This window comes from Cricetulus griseus, chromosome 6 (genome assembly GCF_003668045.3).
Source record: "Cricetulus griseus strain 17A/GY chromosome 6, alternate assembly CriGri-PICRH-1.0, whole genome shotgun sequence".
Lineage (NCBI taxonomy): Eukaryota > Metazoa > Chordata > Mammalia > Rodentia > Cricetidae > Cricetulus > Cricetulus griseus.
The window spans coordinates 125211399-125229984 of record NC_048599.1 but is presented as its reverse complement, the minus strand read 5'-3'; the positions used below and the strand labels follow the sequence as shown (position 1 = coordinate 125229984).

Below are 18586 nucleotides of genomic sequence, written 5' to 3'. Positions count from 1 at the left end.
GCTAAGTCAGCCTCAGTGAGTGGCTCAAGTTAAGCCAATGTATAACCTCTGTCTCTGGCACCAAGGCCACTTTGTTCATGTGTGCACTGTTCAATTCCCATGGTGACTTGGAAAAGAGTTGGTCTGTCACAGACAAAGTCATCCTATGTATTTGATTATTGAACCCCGCCTCTATTGAAGTCAATCTTTATGTGCATTTATGTACTTGCTGTGGATGTGAACCAGTCCAGCTGATGTGGACACCCCCTGTCTCTGCAACAGAGTTTGCCAACCAGAAGTTCCTGATGGATTCCCCATTGCCTAAATTCCCTTTTTTTGCTTTTGACTAGCATTTCAGCCTTTTTGGATCGCTAACTTCGTCCCGAAGTCAGCAGGAAGTAGCTTGGGAAAGAATACATCCCCCATTTTCCCTGGTTAAAATGCTAAATCAAAAGGAACTCCCTTTCATAAGGGATGCCAATACCTCTCATTCCCTGATGGGGACGCTGGAGAGACAGCAATTCCATGATTGGAATCTCCAAAAAAGAAAATGGGGGAATGAAGGGACCAGCTCCCCATTTCAGTAGCCATAACAGCCTAGCACATGCTTGCCTGACCTTGCCTTGGTCACTAGGAGGTCAGATGCCTGCCTTGTGGCAAGGAACCAATCAGAAGTTAGCTGGTGGTGCTATGCTTCACAGCTCTGGGTGTGCTTTATCGACAAGTGCACAGCAATGACATGCAGAGTATAGCAACCACCCTGGGAGGGCCTATGGGCCATAACAACCAGTTGACCAATCAACACAGGGCAAACCCTCCAAGCCTGGAGGCACACCAATCCTAAGCTTGTGCGTACCCCTAGACATTCCCCTTATGCTACCCTATTAGATCTCTATGCCGTGGCTTCACTGTATCTTTCCTAGCCATCCTCCATGGTGGATAGATGAAAGACCCTAGCTAACATGGGGTTAGCTCCTTAAACTACAATAAAGCCTTGTGCTGTTTGCATCAAAAAAAAAAAAGTATCTTCATATCCTTTGTTCATTTGGAGTGATATATCCTCATAATACTTCTCTAAATATCCTTCCCACCAATTTTCCAATCGTGCTCTTTCCAAGTTCCTGACCATCTAAACAATCTGTTTGCTTCAGACCATGACTCAATAAATACTCTCACAACTGACCATTCCTCCTTTCAAGGAAAATGTACGGCCACATGTACTGCCCAAAGCTATGCCATCTGTGAAGGCCTTCATTGATGTCTTTCAAGGTTGTCCCAGAAATGGATTATAATGCTACAGCACTCCACCACTTGGTAGTACTTCATACCATGCAGAACTATTTGTAAACCATGCTCTAGTCTTCTCTTCCTTGGTAAACTGATAATGTCTTACCCCATGAAGCTATGGGTACATACTTGGAAATAGACAGGTTTGTAATTGGAGTAGAAAACATAGGCATTTGAGCACCTCATTCATGTAACTTTTATGCTCTTAGAACTTTCTCAGGCCTGATCACATATGTACACTTTCATTTGATAATGTATTGCTGCTGTGTACGTTGTTCTTTATGTTTTTAGTGGTCAGATAATGCCTAATTCATGATGGGCAGCTCAGGTCACATGGTAACTTGATGACAGATGTCAAACATTCAGACTCCACTAAGGCCCGATAGCAAGCCAAGAGCTGTCCCTAAAGGGGGAAATAGCTGTCTAAAATGGTGGTAGTGGCCTGCTTTAAACTTCCAAGGTCTTCATGTGTAATTCACCTATAGCAACTTGGCAAAGTCCCCAAACAGCATCACTATCTGTCACTGACACCTCAAGTACCATCAGGTCTCCTGGATCTTATTGTCAGAGTGATAGAGCAGCCTACACATCATCCTGGACCTGTTGAAGAACCTTCTATTCATGGCTCTATTCAAAGATAACAGTTGTCCAAATCATTTGGTATATGACAGGACACCCAAGAGAGAAATGTGCTGTTTCCAGACTCCAACTAAGCAGCAACTTTGTTTTTCATTCCTAACGGTGGGCAAAACATCTGAGATTAATGGTTTTTTTAATATTATATTCCTATATTCCCCCTAATTGTAGCAAACATTCATAGTGCACAAAATATCCAAAGACCACCCACACCCCCTTTTCTCTTGGGAATGTGGGCACTGTTTTCTCTATAGTGCTTCTTGCTGTCTGTGGGTGAAGTATCTTTAGATTCCCAGGAACAATTTTTTTGAGATAATGATCAAGTCCTGGGAAGACCAACTATAATCTTTGTTGATACATATCACCTGTCAGGATTCAAGCGGTCTCCCTTTATCAGACCAGAATGAAATCAACCTGTAGTGAATCTCCAGCCTCTTGTTTCCTGTGGAAACAAAAGCAAAACGGTTTCTCTAAAGCATTTTTGATTTCCATTTGACAAATACATTTTTTTTTTTTACTTTTTTAAAGTTAAGGCTTTCTTAAAATATCTAGGCTGGTTTATTTCAACAGTCCCTCTTTTATTTCCAGGTCTCTTAGCAGCTGTCCTTTCCTTTTCAGCAATCAAAATTTCAAAATCAACACAATACTATACAAGATCCAGACTCCCTGCGTATTTCCCATCTTTGCATGACTTACTCTTTTTTTTAATTACTTATACTCTCTTTAAAGACTTTATTTTATTATTTTTAAACTAGTTCTTTCTGACTGTCCATACTCCTTTCTTTTCTTAAGTTCTGCACATTGTATAAAACACTGGAACCTATTTAGAGGTTTTTCTGTCTGGTCCTCTTTTAATGCATATCTCTAGTCCTTTTTGATCGAACAAGCAAACTTTAGACTGGTAAGCTACACTTGGATACTCTGCATGGCTCTCAGCTGGCCCTGCCCATTTCCTGAGTAGTGAGGGCCAAACCTAAATGCAGTTCCTCTCACCAGGAACTGCATTAAACCTTCCTAGCTATGGAAGCTTGTACCTGCTTTTCTACAAAAGGTTTTTACTTAGCTTGCTGTTTCTGTTTCTGTTTCTGTTTAGTGCTGCTGGCTGAACAGCAGTGCCCCTTAAAGAAGCTGTGTATCTTTTCAAGCTTTCTCGGGCTCCAGATGGATATTCAAGTCCCAAGATGATGTTGTGTCACTATGTTGCTGATGTTTACTGTTTGGCTCTTTTGGGATTTTTGAGGGCTCTACCACCCAGCTCCTAAGTAAATCACACATAGCAGCTTATTCTTAGTTATGAATGCCTGGCCTTAGCTTGGCTTGTTTCTACCCAACTTTTCTGATTTAAATTAACCCATCTAACTTTTTCCCTCTGGGCTTTTATTTTTCCTACTTTTGTAGATCTTACTTTACTTCTTACTCAGTGGCTTACTCAGTGGCTGGATGACTGGCCCCTAATGTCCTCCTCTGCTTGTTCTCTAGTTGCTCTCCTTCCTTGTTTTTTGTTCTATTTATGTTCTCTGACTGCCAGCCCTGCCTATTCTGGCTCATGCCTCGCTATTAGCCATTCAGCTCTTTATTAGGATCACAAGGTGTTTTATACAGACACAGTAATACACTTCACTGAGTAAAACAAATGCAGCATAAACAGAAGTCACACACCTTAAAATAATATTCTATCACATATATATCTGCATGCCCCACACCATTGGAACCTAGAAATTTCACTGAACTATAAGGTCCTTGAAATTTGGATGGGTTTATTTCCCATCTGCTGATGTACAAATGCAATATCAACAAATCCAAAATGGCTGCTGCCTCCTGCTCACTTGGTCCAGTCTGCATAATGTCATCAATGTATTGAAGCACTGATATTTTGTGAAAGAGACAGAGATCAGGATCCCTTTGAACTAAGTTGTGATAGGAAGGCTGAAGAGTTAGTTTACTCTTTAAGTCAAACTTTAAAGGTACACTAATGACATTATCAACTGAAAGCGTATTGTTCTCAGTGGTCCTTATGGACAGATACCTAGGAAGGGCATTTGCTAGATCAATAGCTGTATGCTATGTACCATGAGATATGTTAATCTGCTCAAGTAAGTATGTCACATCTGTTACAGCAGCTGCAATCAGAATCATCACTTGATTAAGTTTTTGATAGTCAACTCTCATTTTTGCATGATCCATCTGTCTTTTGTACAGGCCAGATAAGAGAATTAAATGGATATGTCATGAATGGCACTACCCCTGCATCTTTCAAGTCCTGGGTTGTGAAATTAATTTCTGCAATTCCCTCAGGGATGCAGTATTGGTTTCAGTTCACTGGTTTTCTGGTAGATACAACTCATGGCTTCCTTTTGATCCTACCAACATAATAGCTCATAATAGTTCCACAGGGGATTCTGCCAATTTTTCAGTGTATCTGTCCCAATTATACATTTTAGCACTGAAGAAATAACTGAAAAATGAGTACAGGAATCCACTGAACCCAGTTCAACCAAAACCCAACAAATACCTGACTTCAGAAGCTCCTACTTTAACTGGAGTGCCAAGATAAACCTTTGGGTCTCCTGGATTCACTGTCAGTCCAGAACCAATATCTAATAGACCTTGGAAAGTCTGATGTTTTCTGCAATGTACATTTCCTCTTGTAAACAGTTGTAGGTCCCTCTGGGAGAATGATGGGAGAAAGACTGACAGTAAAATTCATGTATTTTAGCAAGGTCCTTCCTTAGGGGGCTGGATATACCTTCATTCATGGAGTTCTGGGTCTGCAAACTGGCTAAAATTGTCAATTTGTTTCATGGGTCAAGATTCCCTGTTGCTACTATCCAATGTAACCTTTTATTTAAAAAAAAATTTCTAAGTATACAGATCAAACAAAAATGTAACAGGCTTCTTACCTATTTTATTCTTGAAAACTCCATGATAGATTAGCCAGTACCAGAGGTCCATATAAGTCATTCCATCATAAAAATCACTTTCCCTAATACTTCCCATTTTTGTCGAGGTCAATATTGTCATTGCCTGTGTTATCGATTTCAATAACCTGCCTTTAGTGTTTCAATGCTGCCATTGGCTCTTTACTGGCTAGCTGTTTTACCCTCTCTGTCACAGACTCTAAAGTTTCAGAATTTCTGCAAGTCTCCTATTTGTTGAGGTTGATAATTAGTCAAGGTGAATGAGACTGTACTAGATGTGCTAGAAAGAAGCTGTGCTGATGCAAGCTCAGTGCACATTTGGATCTCAGGAATTCCTGTGAAACCTGTTAGCTCTCCCCTCTATAACATAGTTACATATTAACCACACTAAATGGATTTGGTAGGTTGTAGTGTGTGCGTATGTAGAGCTGGAGAAGTGGCTCAGCAGTTCAGAGCATTTGTTGATCCTGCAGAAAGCAACAATTTCCAGCACCCACATCAAGACTCACTTCTCTCTGTAACACCGATTCCAGGAATCTAACAACCTCTTCTAACCCTCATAGCATGAGCACACACACAGTAAACATACATACATGCAGGTACAACAATCATAAAATGATTTTTTAAATGTGTATATACATATGTATGTATATGTACCAATAATTGAGCAAGAAATCATGAATTTGAAGAGTCATGGGAGGAGTTGATGGAGAGAAGGAGGGATAGAAATGATGCAAATATAGTATGTGTATGAAAATCTGAAAACATTATATGTTAAATTATAAACTACCTTTGGCAGATAGTTCACTTATATGTCTTTAGTTCTTATCTGTCTATATTTTCCCTCATGCTACCAGCCTTAGAGAATTCCTTTGGCTCAGTTTAACCAGTTTTGTCTGTACTACAGCTTGACCAACTGATATTTTTTTCTAATTTTTTATTCTTTAAAATGTTTATATTTTATGATTCAAGTAATTTCTAAGCCAATGTAATTATAATAATTAAGATCACAAGTCTTGGAGAATAATTGCCTGATTTATATCCTGGCTCTACTACTTAATACCTAGGAACTTTGAATATTCTTTTTCAATTTTCCTTGCTATCCTAATTTTATAAATTTAAATGGTTCAGAATATATTCCATAAGACCATTTTTAAATAATGAATAAATAAAATGCACAACATTCAGGATGGGTAATACCTGAATACAAATTCTCAGTATTTCTTTTCTTCACGTATGATGATAACACATTCTAAATAGAATTTTAACTTTTAAAATTGTAGTGGTATGTAATAATTTTGAGGAGATAATATATCCTAATTACCAGAGTACAAGAATAAGTTTTTGACATACAAACTATTTGTAAAGAAAGAAGCATAATATTTACCTAATTTTTTTCTGTGTGCACCTTGCTGTGTTTTTGTAAGGTAAAAAGAAGGTAAATGTTATGCCTACTATGTGCCAGCATGAACAGTCACTATTTTTATTGATCTTAGACATTCTCACTGTTTTAAGATGAAATCTCACAGTAATTTTGATTTGTATTTTACTGGTGGCTAAGGATGTTGAACATTTCTTTATGCTTTTTCTCAGCCATTTGTGTTTCATCCTTTGAAAACTCTGCTTACTTCAGGACCCCAATTTTTTTTACTGTAATTGTTATTTTAAAAATTGTTCTGCATCCTTAGTCATTAGGGAAATGCAAATCAAAATGACGTTGAGATAACATTTTACACCTGTCAGAATTGCTAAGATCAAAAACACCCTTGACAGCTTATGCTGGAGAGGACATGGAGTAATGGGAACACTCCTCCATTGCTGGTTGGATTGCAAACTTGTCTGGCCTCTATGGAAATCAGTATAAGCAGTTCTCAGAAAATTAAGAATCAATGTACCTCAAGATCCAGCAATTCTATTCTTGGACATATACCTAAAGGAGGCACATTCATACTACAAGGACATTTGCTCGAGTATGTTCATAGCAGCATTATTTGTAATAGCAGAACCTGAAAGCAACCTAGATGTCTCTCAACCAAATAATGGAAAAAGAAAATGTGGTACATTTACACAATGGAGTATTACTCACTCATAAGTGGCTATTATACATAAAAGGTAACCAGCCTACAGTCCATAACCCCAGAGAAGCTAGGTAACAAGGAGGACCCTAAGAGAAACATACATGGATCCCTCTGGGAAGGGGAAAATAGACCACATCTGGTTGAAAGCATAGGGCGGGGAGAGGAAGGTTTCAGAGGAGTGGAGAGAACATGAAGGAATAGGATGGTTGATTTAGGGGAAGGACAGGGAGGGAGAGCAAGAAAAGAGAAATCTTGATAGAGGGAACCATTATGGTATTAGCAAGAAACCTGGCACTAGGGGAATTCCCAGGAATCCACAAAGATGATCCCAGCTAAGACCCTAAGCAGCAGTGGAGAGGGTACCTGAACTGGCCTTCCCCTGTAATCAGATTGACTTCCCTTATTGTCATCATGGAACCTTCCTTCAGTAACTGATGGAAGCAGATGCAGAGATCCACAGCTAAGCACTAAGCCAAACTCCCAGAGTTCACTCAAAGAGAAGGAGGAGCAATAATATGAGCAAAGAAAGGGGTCAAGACCATGATAGGGAAGCCCACAGAGACAGCTGACTTGAGCAAGTGGGAGCTCACTAACTCCAGACTGACAGCTGGGGAACATGCATAGGCCCAAACTAGGCCCTCTGAATGTGGGTGACAGTGGTGTGGCTTGGGCAGCTTATGAGGTCACTGGCAGTGGGATCAGGATTTATCCCTAGTGCATGAACTGGCTTTTTGAAGCCCATTGCCTGTGGAGGGATAGCTTGCTCAGCCTAGATCAGTGCTAAGAGCCATAGTCCTGCCTCAAAGTGATGTGACAGACTATTGATTCTCCATGGGAGTCCTAACCCTCTCTGCGGAATGGATGGTAGAGTGGTAGAGTGCTAGGACAGTAAGGGGAACTGTGATTAATATGTAAAGTAAGATAGTTTTAATAAAAAAATTAAAAGCTAAAAATGATTTTTTCGTTTTACATGCCAACCCCTGTTGATTTTGTGTATGAATTTTTTATGCTGCTACTTTCCTGAAAGTGTTTTTCAGCTGTATATGTTTACACATGGAATTTTTAAGAGTCTGTTATATATGAAATTGCATCATCTGCACAGAGAGATACTTTGACTTCTTCCTTCTCTATTTGTATCTCCTTGATCTCCTTGTCTTATTGCTATGATAAAACATTACCTACTACCCTGAGCGAGTGTTGTCTTGTTCCTGATTTTACTGGAAATGCTTTGAGGTTTTCTCCATTTAGGTTGATGTTGGCTGTGATGTTGCTGCAAATTGTTTTAGTATGTTACAATATGTTTTTTGTATACCCAGTCTCTCTAGCACTTTTGTCATGGAGCACTTTGCAAAAATGCATTTTAACATTCTGTCAAAGGCCTTTCCTTTATCTAATGAGATGATGTTGTGATTTTATCTTCCAGTCTGTTTATATATGGGTTGCATTTGTTGACTTACATACCTTGAAGCATTTCTGCATCTTTGGAATGAAGCAAACTTGATCATGGTGGATAATATTTTGGATGTGTTCTTGAATTTGGTTTGCAAATATTTTATTGAGAATTTTTTGCATCTATGTTCATAAAGAAAATAGTCTAATTTTGTTGGGGTGGGGTTGTGTAGTATTAGTATCAAGGTATTAGTGTCTTCGTAAAAAGATTTTGGAAATATTCCTTCAGTTTCTATTTTGTGGAATAATTTAAGGATTATTGGCATTAATTCTTCTTAGAAAGACTAGTAGAATTGTGCACTGAATCCATCTAGCCTTCAGCATCTTTGGTTGTGAGATTTTAATTCCTACTTCTAACTTACTAGGTGTTTTGTCTCTATTTAAATTGCTTATTTCATCTTGATTTAACATTTACAGGTGGTATATATCAAGAAACTCATCCATTTCCTTTAGGTTTTCCAGTTTGGTAGAATACAGATTTTTAAAGTATGACCTTACAATTCTCTTAATTTCCCATGTCTGTTGTAAAGTCCCCCCTTTCATCTGTAATTTTTTCCCATGTCTGTTGTAAAAGTCCCCCCTTTCATCTGCTTTTTTTTTTTTTAACTTGGGTCTTCTCTTTTAATGAGTTTGGGCTAAAGTATTGTCAATGCTGTTGATTTCACAGATACCATTCATCTCACTGATTCTTTGTATTTTTTTTTGTTTCCATTTCATTAATTTCATTCTGAGTTTTATCATTTCTTCCCATCTACTCTTTTAAAGCATTGTTCCTCTCTTTGTCCTAGAGCTTTAGGGACCTAAAGCAAAGTCTCTCATGGTTTCTCATGTAGGCACTTTGTGCTATGAACTTGATTCTTAGAAGTGCCATTTGTTTCCCTTATGTTTGGATATATTGTGTTTTCATTTTTCTATTCATGAATGTTTGTAATTTCCTTTTTGATTTCTATCTTTATCTATTTTTCACTTGTGGTAAGTTGTTCGGTTTCCATGAGTTTGTATACTTTCTGCTGTTTCTATTGTTTATGTCCAGCTCTAATCCAAAAAGGTCAGACAGGTTGCTGGGTTTTATTCAGCTGTCGTTTAGCTGTTGGGAATTGGTTTGTATTCTATTATTTGCTCAATTTTGGAGAAAGTTTCATGAGCTGATGAGAAGAAAAAATATTCTTTAGTGTTTTTTTGGAAAGTTTATGAATGTCTGTCCATTTGATTTATGTTCTTAAATCCATTCTGTTTAGTTTTGTCTTGATGATCTGTCCTTTGGTGAGAGTGGGGTCATCATTTGTCATTGGGGTGATGGGGACTTCCTTCTGTGTATATGTTTGTTTTATTGGTTAATGAATAAAGCACTGTTGGCCAATAGGGGAGCAAGTTAGGCAGGACTAGGAGAGAAGGAGGATTCTGGGAAATGTAGGAAAGGGACACATTTGTCATGTAATCACCAGGAAGACAGGACGCATCCTGCCAGTATCCTCAATAAGATAAGTTTATAAAATATATAGATTAATAGTTATGGGTGATACTTAAGACAGAGCTAGCAAATAAGAAATCTTAGTCATTGGCCAGCATCATTGTACCTAATATAAGACTCCGTGTGTTATTTTGGGCGCCCACGTGGCAGCAGGACACAGGCAGCTTGGCAGAAAGACATTCTTACACTGGGGGAGGGAGAAGGTTCAATATGTTGTTTTAGTCTGTAGTTTTGTTTCTTTGTGAACTTTTGTAGCAGTATATTTGGTGCATAAATATTTGGAATTGTAAAATCCTCTTTGTGGATTTTCCCTTTGATGAGTATTGTTTAGTGTCCTTGCCTCTCTCTTCTGATTAGTCTTGGTTGGAAATATTTTTGTTGTGAAAATATTTCACAACACCTGCTTGCTTTGAGGATCCATTTATGCAGAATATGCTTTTGTATTCTTTTATCCTGAAGGGATATCTATCTTTGATGGTTAAGTTTGTTTCTTGGATGTATAAGATGGATCCTATTTGCTAATCCATTTGTTAATTTGTATGTTTTTATTGGTAAATTGAAGCCATTGATATTGAGAGTTATTAATAAGGAGTATTTTTTATTTCCTGTTATTTGTTGTTAAGTCTTTGAACCCCTACACACATACACACACACACACACACACACACACACACACACACACACACACACACACACACACAAACAGTTCTGTGATGATTTATTACTTGTGTCTTCTTGGGTACAGTTAACCTCTTCAGATTGAAATTTTCTTTCTAGTTACTCTGTAGAGCTGATTTGGTAGACAGATATTGCTTAAATTTAGTTTTTTATGGAATATTTTTGTTTCTTAAGTGACTATTATTGATAGTTTCATTGAGTTCTGCAGTCTGGACTAACATCTGTGGGGTTTTTTTATAGACTATCATCAGTCCAGTTTCTGGCCTGCAAAGTTTCCCTTGAAAACTTAGGTGTTATTCTAACATGCCTTCCTTTCTATGTGACTTGGTCCTTTTTCCCTTTCAGCTTTTAATATCCTTACTTTGTGCTGAATATTTGATGCTTTGATTTTTATATGTAATGGGGAATTTCTTTTCTGGTCCTATTCTATTTGGTGTTCTGTGTGCTTTGTGTTACTTGATAGGCACCTTGATCTTCTTTAGATTGGGGAAATTTTCATGTATGATTTTTGTTTAAAATATTTCCTGTTCCTTTGATCTTTATTTCTTTTTCCTTTATGCACTCATATCCTATTCATAGGGTTTTTCCTTTCATGTATTCCAAGATTTCTTGGATGCTTAGTGCCTGCGTTTTTTTTTTTTTTTTAAGATTTTACATTGTCTTTGACTGTTTTGAGTTTGTGAACCATTTAGAAATTCTTTTGAAATAATTATAAACTTAATCTAGACATTCATGTTCACATCATCTTATTCTGTCAACCTGTTGTTCTCTGCAATGTGTTTACTTTCTCAACTGTGAGTATTTGCTTAATGATTATTTTCCAAAACCTCATTTTTGAGATCTGGAGGAAGTCTATGAAAAATTAAAAGTAATGGGTGAAATACCAACCTATTCACTGGACTTCTACCTTTATGTCTCAGTAGTTGTTTCTGTCAACAAACCTAATAATGTCCATTTGTGCGGCACTCGGCATGACTCCAAAGCTTAAACTAACTGGGGGATCAAAGTAATGAAGAAAGGACAGATTTACATATATAGGGACAAAAAAATAGTAAGATAAGGTGGGGTGGGTATTCAGATGGAGAAGCCACAGCAACCTGGAAACTCTGGTTTTTTTTATTATATACAGGTGAACAGGGAAGTGGGATTATTACATACAGCCAAAAAAGGAGGCATAGTTATTGCATACACACTGACAAGCAGAGATTATTACATACAGCAAAACAAGGAAGTTAGTTTCACTAATATCCATAGTCAGAGGCTCCATAGAGTACAACCTTCAGGCCATAAACATTTGGAGGACAAAGTTATAGTGGACATTGCATGCACAAACTGTCAATAATCACACTCGGGCCACAGGAAGGTTTTGTCATCCCCCTGAGCCTCACCCAAGGAAGGCTTCACCATTCCCATGTGACTGAAGCACTGGAATACTTGGCATGTCTATGTCCATGTCAAGAACACACATCACTTCAGTCATCCTTCACTCCTTAGCCATATGAATGTTTTCTGTTACTGTATTTAGGAGAATGTACTTTTCATTCTGAAAAGAAGTGATAATAGTTACAAATGATGGAAACATAATCTCAAATTACTAGTTCCCTGAAGTAATAGATATAGTGAAAGTATACCATCGGATGTGGACATGATAGTTCATGCCTGTTATCCTAGCACTGGGAAGATTATGGCAAGAGCATTGTCACTGCAGTGCCAGCCTGCCCTTGCTGGTGAGAGGAAGTTGTTTCAGGACCAAACTGACTATTTCAACCAAAGAGATACGTTGTCCATATCAGGTGAATATTTTTAGAAAATACTGGTGAGGAGAAAAAAAGAAGGAAAATATTACTTATTTTCACTAACATAATTCACTTGTTATTAGTGCTTTGTGAAGCATGAGGGTCATCAGCATGAAGAAAACTTGGGTTCCTCTATATTTTAGACATATTGCCTATTCACCAGATTCACCAGAGAGCTGAAGAAAAAGTTGTCAGTGGGCAAGATTTACTGTCAGTCACATTAGAATTTTACAGAGGGTCATAGACATACCTTGTAGAGAACTCTTCCGCTCTTTGCCACTAAGAAATGTAATACTTACATTTGAACTATACTAATTCAAGGTCTCCATGAAGAATTTGTAATAAACATTCTACTTGTCTTAATTGGTATTAAACAATGGTTTACATATGCTCAGGCTAAAGTTATTGTCATACATAAAACTGTTGTGAACATACATCATCCATGGATTAAAATTCTTGTTCAAAAAACTGGGGACCTTTATAAAGCAAGCATAAGCTACAAATGATTTTGAATCTCTAAATGTTTAATTACTATTATAATGAAAGACAGAAATTTTATTTTGTAATTTCTTGCTATGATAGTGTTTTGATTACATCACTGAAAAATGTAAATTAAAATGTTTCTGAAGTTATAGGATACAAATGAGTAGAATCTTGAAAGTTGCTTAGATGCACTCATATAGCTGTATAAAGCTAGAAAGCATGTTTTTCTCTACAAATTCCTGTATCTTATAATTAGATGTGCAGAAATATTTTAAGAAAGCATACTTTTTCACAAGAGATATGCTAAGACTACAAATTTATATTTCAAGTTTAAGCCATATTTAATGGATTTTTAGGCATACAGAACACTGCATTTGCAATCAGACTATGGTTTTTAAGATAAACTGTTAGTATCATAAAAATTGAATCTGAATAGCCAACAACCAACCATGTCTTAATATTTTTAAATTAATCTCAGTAGTTTAATATACATATACAGATAAACAGGGATCTACAATAATAACTAAAAGCAACAATGGTATTGTTTTCAAATCATTTCTGTGTGGATTGAGACTTTGTAGTCCCTTAAACCACCTGTTAAAGGAATGGCCCTGTATCATGGAAGTCTTCTCCAAAATTGCACTGTTGGATGACAACGATAACATTTTTTTAGGTAAAGGACATATTTTCTGGATAAATCCATTTGTCAATTAGAGTCATTTTCTTTTTTTAAAACGACTTTTTCTGCCAAGCTTTCTTAAGATGGTGTGAAATACTGATTGGGGTGTTTATGTGATAAGAATAGAGTTTTCGTTTCCTCATAAGCAAGAAGTTTTTAATTTAGTGGGGTTTTTTTCTTATCTGGCTCTTATGGCAATTCATATATAATCCAGATTATGTTTTGTAGCAATTAGGAACAAGGAACAAATTTCTAATATATGAAAAATCACAGAGGACACTGGCATTGGTGTGCTTTAAATCATTTATTAATTTTTTTCATGGAACTGAGTAAAGCTGGAAGAGGGAGAGGCAATCCCAATTAGCTGTCCAGTGCCAAACCGTCAGCCCTGAAAAGTCACATACTAGTATATCATATGGGATCAACAGGTTGTATTTAGGAATACATATATGCATGCTGTAACAATTAAGGAAAAACAGAGGCCATGAATTTGAAGACAACCGAGAGAGGTGTATATAGGAGGGTTTGGAGGGAGGAAAGAAAAGGCAGAAATGTTATAATTTTAATTTATTCCAATCTCAAACAAAAAAATGTCCACAGAAACTGGATAGTTAAAAAGTACTGCACAGCCGGGCGTTGGTGGCGCACACCTTTAATCCCAGCACTCGGGAGGCAGAGGCAGGCAGATCTCTGTGAGTTCGAGACCAGCCTGGTCTACAAGAGCTAGATCCAGGACAGGCTCCAAAGCAACAGAGAAACCCTGTCTCAAAAAAAAAAAAAAAAAAAGGGACTGCACAAAGTGCTCTCCCTGTGACATGCATCAAAATCTACGTTAAGGGTTTAGGGTATGGCTCTGAGGTAGAAGCTATTCCACCAAGCCCAACAACTTGAGTTCCTTCTGTAGAGCCCACATGGTGAAAGGAAAGCACTGACTCTTGCCGTATGTCCTCTGAACTCCATAATACATGGATGTCTCAACCCCACCATACCCTACTCCAACCCAACATAAAGTAAACTGTAAATAAAAGTGTAAAAGGGAAGGGGGGGAGGGAGGGAGAGAGAGAGGGAGAGACTAAAATTTGTTTCACAAAAATGTTTGACTTTTCTAAAGAGAAATCTCAGTGTAATTTTAGGGTTTGTTTATTTACTTACTTTATGCTTGCAAATGTGACCCAGCTTCTCCTTACCTTCAATTATTAAATAAATTTGTTCTCTTTAATAAAAAAATCATTAATTTGAATTTTTTCTATTTAAAGAAATGAGATTCATCTAGACCCTTGTTTATATGTTCCTATGCTTCTCTTTTAGGAGAGCCTTGGAGATGTCCACTTCTGCCTCTGTAAGATAGATATTGAAGGCTGTGTGGTTTAGACAATATCTAAAGAAATTAGACACTCAAGGTAAGTACAAACTGTCACCTCATAAATAAAATGGTTACTCAATTACAGTTTAACTTGCCAAATTGTCTTTTTCTCTCCAGCATATTCTTTTATCCAGAGTTCTCTGTGTATGACTATTTACATGCTTTCATGACTGCAGATCCCAGCTGTATTTGAAGTTTTCCAAATGAAATATGATGTGAACAAGTCAGAAGAGGCATGTTAAATTGTACTTGTTAATATTAGGATATTGTGAACATATGACTTAAAAATGGGGCAGTGGCCTTCATCTGGAAGTCTTGTGAAGTGGAACGGGGACTGTAAAATCAAACCTTAATTATTTTTTCAATGAAATCAGAACGAGCAATTTAACAAAAATTATTTTTCAATAGCACCATAAGATTTAGCCTATGAAGAAAGTCTGCCTTTATATGTGAACAAGATAAAACAGTTTTGCAGCCTTTGAGGCAAGACATGCTGTTGCCCCCTCCCTCTTCCCTTATTACACTCTTTTCCAGATTCCTTTAGAGTACAAGTACTTAAACTCTGTTTTCTCTTGAATTTGTAGTTAGCAAGTTAGTCATATACTAGGGGTCTGTGTGTGTGTGAGAGAGAGAGGGAGGGAGGGAAGGAGGGAGGGAGAGAGAGAGAGAGAGAGAGAGAGAGAGAGAGAGAGAGAGAGAGAGAGAGATTGTTGTCAGAAATGATATTTTTTGAGAAAATGAGTAATATTGCTTATTTCTGTGGTATTATTGTCTTTTTAGCATGACTACTTGATTTTTTTTTTCTGAATTACACTATGTCTTAATTATTTTTCTGGTGCTCTGATAAAACACCAGGGTCAAGACAACCTTTCAAAGAGGCATTTAATTGGGCCTTTATGGTTTCAGCAGGTTAATGCCATGATGACAGAGCAAAGCCTTGCAGCAGGAGCATCTGACAACTTACATTTGAAAACTCCTAGCAGGAAGTCCAGAGGGTACTGAGTTTGGCAAGAGTCTTTTAGTCATGCAGCATGCCCCAGTGACAAACCTCCTGCACCAGGGCCACACTCCTTAGACCTTTTCCAGGAAGCTTAGCTGGGTGGGGTCTTGTGCTGAAGGCACCCTTCCCGAAATTACTTTTCAAAACAGGCCTCTCCTTTATCTCCTCATGTCTTTCAGAACAAGGTTCCAACATTAAAGTTTCTGGTGTCTTTTTTTTTTCTTCAAATTGTACTATTGTGTTTCTTTTGCCCCACTTGCTCTTTTTTATTGTAGACCAATTTCTGAGTGATTACTAATAATCACACAACAGAGACAATATTAGGGCATTTTGAAGTCCCCTCTGCCAAAGAAATTAATTGATTTTTCACCTCCTCCAACAGCCTACACCCATCCTTCCTGAACAGTTTCACCACCTGGGGATCAAGTATTCAAATATCGGAGTCTATGGGGGCCACCATATAATGATCAGGCAATTATTGCTATGCTTCCTTCATATTTAGTCTATGTCTTGTTGTGTACATTGTATTTCACTCTGCCAGTTGTGGAAAGATTTTAATTTCATTGGACCACATTATCCTATTCCTGCAGTTATACCATGAGCTATTTTCAGAAATCCCTTGTCTATGTCTTTAGCTTAAAATTCTCTCTGTTTTCCTTTAGCACTTTGAGAGTTTTTGGCTATTATATTAGATGTTTTGTTTTAATCATATTTAATCAAAATTTAGGAATCTAGTTTCTTCTTCCTACTTATGGATATCATATTTTCCCAGCACCAATCGAGGAAGTTTTTCTTGAATATAGGCTTTTGACAACTTTGTCAAAATTTAGGTTGTTGTAACTTCATAAGTTTATCTGAGTTGTTTTCTTTTATTCAGTTGGTCTATGTGTATATTCTTGTTGTGCTCTTTTTGTTAATTGCAGTTTTGTAGTGTAATTTGAAACAAAGAAGGGTTTTGCAATTGATGTCTGCAGTTTATGCCTTTTGTCTGGCATTGCTTTAGCAACTTGGGTCTTTTGTGCTTCCATATGAACTTCAAGATTATTTCTTCTGCTTCTTTGAAAATGTGATTCAAATTTGATGAATGTTCCATTAAAGATGCTGAGATACTTTCTGGCTATCCTAGTACCAGGAGAAGTTGACATCCAACCTGTGTCACTCTGAATGCGTTCAGATGAAAAGTAAAAAAACCTTAGACACCTGAGAAATCAGTTAATTTATCATATCAGCAAAATATACATCAAGACTATGGCTCACTATATAGTGAGCCATATATCCAAATATATGGATATATATCCATATATCCAATAATATATCCAAAGTTAGCTTAAGATTGCTCCTATGCCTTTTGGCCACACTCATGTGTAAAATCAATATTTGGATATATTTATTTGACTTATGTGTGTATGTGTATGTATTGTTTTTAGGCATTTACATATATCATATATATATATATATATATATATATATATATATAGAGAGAGAGAGAGAGAGAGAGAGAGAGAGAGAGACTTATAAACTTATTTTTAAAATTTGGCTCAAGCCATCATCTAGCAGGTTCAAATTTTGTGCAGTAACCAATGTTACCATCCTGAACAGAACTTCTGCTTAAAGAAATCTCAGCTTGCCGGGTGTTGGTGGCACACGCCTTTAATCCCAGCACTTGGGAGGCAGAGGCACTCTGTGAGTTCGAGGCCAGCCTGGTCTCCAGAGGGAGTGCCAGGATAGGCTCCAAAAGCTACACAGAGAAACCCTGTCTCAAAAACCAAAAGAAAAAAAGAAAAGAAAAGAAATCTCAGCTTTAGCTTTTTGTTATTTTAAATTGGTTGAGTGGGGTGTGTTTATGTGCATACACATGTGCACACTTGCAGGAGTCGATTCTTTATATCCACCATAAGGGTCCTTGGAAGCAGTCAGTTGGGCTTGGTAGTAGGTCTTTACCAGCTGAGCCTTCTTCCCAGACTCAGCTTTGTTTCTGAATGTGTTCATCCAGAATGTATAAGATAATCTTTTTCAACTAAGTTATTTGATTATTGAAGTTATAGCCATCTATAAAAACATTCACAAAAGAAAGGGGCTGCCCCACCCATTGTCCAACTGTTCCTAGATGACCACTATCTGAATCATATATGAAAGAGACAGACATTTGATGCAGTCTATTTAAAGTGAGCCCCAATTAAGAAAGAACAAAAAAAAATGAGAGTAAGAAAAAGAAAAACTAAACCCTTGCCACATCTATACCTAGGTTAGTTTAAATGAGTAACTGGGAACCTATGTTGGTATTCAGTTGAGACAGGAAACTAACCATCAAAAATGCATATGGTAGTAGATATTGTATTTATACATTTCAGTATTACTTTATACCACTCATGGTAGCATGCAAAATACTTTAATAGGTGAACTAAAGTGTTAAATGGGGAAAGGGCTTTTGTTGATACAGATTCCCTGAAACCCTTCTTTGTACACTTACTTCCTGTGAATGCCTTCTTTCCATAAAAAACTGCAGTGTGTAGTATAAGAGGAAAGTGATTTGATTTTGAAACAAACTAAAATCAAGTCATCTAAATGGATGTTAAATCCTCCAGAATGATCACCCTAGGAGGCTATAAGACTCTCTTCTGATACTAAAATTCATCAATATTTTCTATATTCTTTCTAGAAAAAAGAATCTGAGCATGACTGATGTTTTATCTATCTTGCTATTTCACTCATCTCTTTGTATATCTGCTCTGATGTTATCTGCTGCTTTATAAATTCTGTCCTGACCAT

General features: G+C 37.2%; 1 long non-coding RNA gene across 5 annotated transcripts in view; it reads left to right on the top strand.

The window, feature by feature from the left end:
- Positions 1-18586, top strand: part of LOC103164178 — a 146113-nt gene that overhangs the window by 107166 nt on the left and 20361 nt on the right. For all 5 annotated transcript variants that reach the window (XR_004770641.1, XR_003486339.2, XR_003486338.1 and 2 more), the window contains one exon: positions 14763-14854. This is a non-coding gene — a long non-coding RNA (uncharacterized LOC103164178). The remainder of the gene's footprint in view (positions 1-14762; positions 14855-18586) is intronic.